Raw genomic sequence first — 5,689 nt, 5'->3', positions numbered from 1 at the left:
ATCATCATGACATTTACTTTACTGGGGTATCATATGAATGAAAACATACCCAGAATACTTGAAAACTGCTCTACCATATCAGCACAATCAGTACACAAAGAGCCACAGAACAAATTTTTCAAGTCTTATCACAAACTAGTGTGTAAAATCATTTCCTTATTGCCCTATTGCAAGTACATTTTCATAGTTCTTTTCTAAATGACATATCAATAAAAATACTGGTTCCTCCGAACTCTCCCATAGAAGGATAATAAAATCACAAGGAAATGTGTTGCTATTTCTAAACACATTTTGGCTGATCACAGGGTCATTTTCCTGCCAGACACCCCATACTGTGATGCCCAGCACCGTTCTTACAGGAGACAGGTGCAGCACAGAGCTAGGCTGGATGATACTCAGCCCTGCAAGCACAGCACGCAGCATGTAACCATGCCCCGCTCCCCCAGTCCTAATGGGGAGCAAAGGATAAAGCTGCCTTGGTTCCTCTGGGAAATCTGCTCTTCCAATGGGATTCATTCAGTCCCCACTATCTCCAAAGCTGTTAGATAGGACAAATGCTTTTGAAACACAAATCCAACAAAATCCATATTTACCTTCTGATTCTGAATAGCTGCAAAACCACACAACTTCTTTACAGCTTCTGAATAGAAGTCCAGCTGTAAATGAACCCCAGAATAAAAACACACATGCTTGCTTCTGTGAATCCAAAAGATTAAAATATGCTGACCAGTCTCTCACAGCTGCAACACATTTTCACAAATGGTAATGAAAAATTCAGCTCTACTGGGAAACACCATAGTAAACTCTTTAACTAGCTGAAAGAAGAAAGGGAGAGTGCTTTGGAAAGATAAAACTAATTATGCAGTTAGTTACCTTTTCATCTTCTCTTTCAGGATCTGATTCACTGAATGTTTCTTCCTGAAAGCTTCTAGTTCTTTCCACTTTTTCCATGTTCTGAAAAAAGGCTGTTTTTTCCAGTCTGTTGCTGTTTTGTCGTGTGTTGATCTCTTCCAGCCTGTTAATCTTAATTAGCTTCATACTATGCCCCGTTAATTTACTCTCTGTTTTCCTCTCCACCTTAGATTCATAAACCAGGGAACACTCATAGCTTCTGATTTCTCCACCTTCTTGGCTGAAAAAAAGAAAGACAAATAAGAAACATCAGTGTCATTCACGCATTTTAGCTTAGAAAACTGACATTGTTGCACTATTTTATGTTACAACTCTCATACTTTCTGAACCAATACACAAATACAGCACTAGCTGTTCAGAGATGTCATTCTACCTACCAATCTCACCAAATAATTCAAGCAGGCTACAAGACCAATGTAATTCGATTTGTTCACAGAAAATATTTAGCTCTATCAAATCAAAATGTATTGCTGTCACTTGCAAGACCTTGCTTATGGGTTACTCCCCAGTTTTTAAACACTTCAGTGGTTCTCTGTTGCTCAATGTGTTCTCCTTCTCTCTGTTGTAGTTCTAGAAAGTTGACAGGTGAGGACTCTGTCATAAAGTCCATTAAGATTTCAGATATTAAACAAAGTGTTTTAGGCCTGAACACAGTCTTCTCTTTCCACTATCCTACACCACAGAAATAGGTAATTGCCAAAATGGTGGTGATTTTGGGCCCTATGTTGAAGGTTGCAGAAGAGCTAAGTCCTCAGCTGGGTTCCTTCCCATTGTAGGCCCTCACTATGTGCCTAGTACTTGTGCGATGTAGGATCATTGAGGCTTGTCTAATGGAAAGATTGGCTGGAAAGTTATTGCAAGTCAAGCTGTTAGTTTAGATTAATTCTCTATAGAAGGGCTTTTATTTCACAGCAAGGTGGTGGGTTCTCCCTTCCAAGTAATCACTCGGTTACACTTAGAAAAGGTGTCTTTTTGCACACTGATTTTAAAAGAGTAAGAGAAACTACTCTAAAATTTCACTTAGCAAATCCATATAGACCCAGGAAACAGAGCACAAAAACATTTTCATTGTTATTATTGCAACCCTTTCTTCACTGTACTGGAAACCTGGCTATAAAAGCATAGTGCTAATGCTTTCACTCTAGAAACCTGAATCTGGTCAATCTCGTCACACAGCTCATGGTTTTCATTTTAACTTGCATAAATACCATAAACTATGTGGTGTAATTAAGAATGTATATACAACCTTACGGTCATGAGCAGCACAGAAGGACAGCTTTCACTATACAACCAGAGACCCAATTAAATTAGTTATTTTTACTTGAACACCTTCCAACAGAAAATGTTTCTCACTGTGTTTTGGCCCTACATCTGCACATGAAACAAATTAGATGTATACCTACACTGACTAACTGCACTGCCCATGGCTAGTCTTCCAAACTCTTCCCAGATGAGAAAGATGCCATATGCTATCATGTGTGACACAGGAGGTGGCTTGCCAGTGGTGACATTTATAGATGATGGACAGCAAAGGACAGTGCAAGCATGCAGCTTGCAAATCTGCCTTCCAGAGAGCTTCCTACCACCATGGTATTGCAGCCCTAGAGCGTGCTGTTAATATGTGAGATGCAGGGACACCAGCATGGGATTCCCAAGACATTCATCATCCAAAGAAGTTGTGCACCCAGTATGTAAAAATCCCAAGTCTGCTCCTTCTAGCCTCTATCACCAGTGCTCTTGTCTCTGACATCCTTTTTCTTCCTCTTCAGGCAAAAGGGCACTTTATGAGATTTTCTTCCCCTTTTTCTCAAGAGCAGGGTTCTTGAGTTTTCCTAAACACACTGACAATTGCAGTTGACATACCACAAGGGATCAGTCTAACCTTCAAGCCATTATCTACATATCCTTTGATCTGCTCCACACCAAGAGGTGATGCAACATACTCCAAAGCTATCAGAAAAACAAGCAGGTAATGCCCTCTGCTCCCTCCATGTCTCCATCAACAAAAATCCCACAGCGTTTTAGAGCGACCTGGCTGTGAAAGACTTCTGGCCTGACATATCTGCAACCAGGGAAAGATGATTCAGGTTCTCCATAGCTCTTCAAAGAGCACATCATCCTGTAGGTTAAGATCACCAAATGCGGCCATCCATCTCAAGAGAATGACATGTCCTACTGAAAGGACATGTTGTTCCTTCAAGCTGACAAATGGGTCAGTTATCTGGGAAAATATTAACAGGATGGCAAGCCCAAAGGTATTACTGGGCTCTGTTACCAAGCAGAGACAAGGACTGAGTCCAAATGTGATTGCCCTCTCCCCCATTATGACCTTAATGTATCCCCAAAACAAGGGGATATATCCACAGCTAAACAATAGAAAGTTTCTGAGAAGCACACAGTGAGATTTGTTTGCAAGTGCCCCCTTTACAGTCCCAGAGAAGCCATCCCACCTGGTCATGTGTCACTGAGCAATGGGAGGCTATGGCCTTCCACCTTACTAAGAAAGAAAGAAAGAAAAAGTTCAAGTGGGTGTTGAGCTCCATTTCCCCCAAAGGACCACGAAAACCTCCCCCCCATCATTGACATTCCCCAACTTTGGCCTGGAAGATGCTTTCTTCTGGGTTACCTTCAGCAAGCCAGTCTTTCACTTCAAGTAAAATAGCTTGCTTCATGAACCACATCTTCACTTACACTCTCAGAAACCACACAGATCATAAAAACACAGAAACTAGCCTAGCTGTATGCACAGGGGTTATATATATACAGTCCTACTGCTTTTACTGCCCAAACACGGAAAATAAATATATTTGCACAATAACAATTTAAACAATAAAGTACAAAAAAATTACATAATACAAATATAAACAATACAGTAAATATTTATAAAACTAGTCAGAAATAGAAATGGGCAGGCAAATAGGTATCAGCCAAAAAGAACCCATAAAAAACCCTTTTTCATTTATCATCTGTTTTTAGATTGTAATCTCTTCAGCCATAACTAGGTTTGCATGACAGGCCATGAAGCACTTTTCTCGAAACTCAGTCCTTTGGTCTCCATCTTCAGTTCAAATAAAAATCTTTATTTCTGACCCATTGGCCTTTTGCCAAACAGTCATTTTCAAAATCTAAGCCTGGGGACAGGTACCATTAGCCAGTAGCCAGACTTGTTTACCTCCCAGTACATCTTGACATTAGACCGACCTGAATTTTACAAGCTGGGAATGATTACGTAACAGTATATAATTAAACCTAAATATATAATTTAAGAAAGAAAACAAGATGTAATGTGGAAAGAATTATGAGTGGGTCAAGTTCAGGTGGTAGATTAGGATGCAAACAGTACTGCTTACCATGTTTTTCTTTCAAATACAACCTGCCCTGCATTCTGCATAATACAAGAGATGTTTTTTCTTTGTCAAAAGAAAAAAAAAATATTGGCAGCTCTTCAACTGACAATGAATCACAGAATCACAGAATGTTAGGGATTGGAAGGGACCTCAAAAGATCATCTAGTCCAATCCCCATGCCGGAGCAGGAACACTTAGATGAGGCTACATAGGAAGGTGTCCAGGTGGGTTTTGAATGTCTCCAGAGAAGGAGAATCCACAACCCCCCTGGGCAGCCTGTTCCAGTGCTCTGTCACACTCACTGAGAAGTTTCTTCTCAAATTTAAGTGGAACCTCTTGTGTTCCAGTTTGAACCCATTACCCCTTGTCCCAGCACTGGTTGTCACCGAGAAGAGCCTGGCTCCATCCTCGTGATACTCACCCTTTATATATTTGTAAACATTAATAAGGTCACCCCTCAGTCTCCTCTTCTCCAGGGTAAAGAGCCCCAGCCCCCTCAGCCTTTCCTCATAAGGGAGATGCTCCACTCCCTTAATCATCTTTGTTGCCCTGCGCTGGACCCTCTCCAGCAGTTCCCTGTCCTTCTTGAACTGAGGGGCCCAGAACTGGACAAATATTCCAAATGCGGTCTCACCAGGGCAGAGTAGAGGGGAAGGAGAACCTCTTTCAACCTACTAACCACCCCCCTTCTAATACACCCCAGGTACCATTGGCTTTCCTGGCCACAAGGGCACAGTGCTGGCTCATGGTCATCCTGCTGTCCACCAGGATCCCCAGGTCCCTTTCACACATTTCAATGAACAACCAGGTGGACCCCCAAATACACACACTTTAACAATATTGATCAGCATGACATCAAAGTAGCTCCATAGTGCTTCAGGACATTAGAACGAGGCTGGTGTGGCCTTGCTCTTCTCCCACCCCAAGCTCTTCCCCAAGCCAAGCTGCACAACCCCACAGAGGCAGCATCTGCACACCACAAAGCCAGCAGTGACAACCCCGCACTGTCCTGGAACGAGGGACCACAGAGATACTGCACATAGAAACACAAAATGGCTTGGGTTGGAAGGGACCTCCAAAGCTCAGCTAGTCCAACGCCCCTGCCATAAGCTGGGACATCTTCAACTAGATCGGGTTGCTCAGAGCCCCGTCCAGCCTGGCCTTGGATGTTTCCAGGGATGGGGCATCCCAAATCGATTTTTCAGCATCTTATGTCAAGGTAGAAAAAGGGTAGCGCGGGTTACTGACACAACCAAGAGCGGATGAGCCGCTGCCTCTGGGGAACCTGTCCCGCGATGCCCTGGGCTCGGGGCGGGGAGCGGGGCCGGGCGGACTACAGCTCCCGAAGGGCTGCGGGCGCCGAGGGCCGGCGGCCTCGCTTCCTGCCGCAGCCGCCGGTCGCTTCTCGGGCCCATCTGCGGCGGGAGTCG

This window comes from Nesoenas mayeri (assembly GCF_963082525.1).
Source record: "Nesoenas mayeri genome assembly, chromosome: 2".
In the NCBI taxonomy this organism is placed as follows: domain Eukaryota; kingdom Metazoa; phylum Chordata; class Aves; order Columbiformes; family Columbidae; genus Nesoenas; species Nesoenas mayeri.
Note: the sequence above shows the minus strand (reverse complement) of the source record.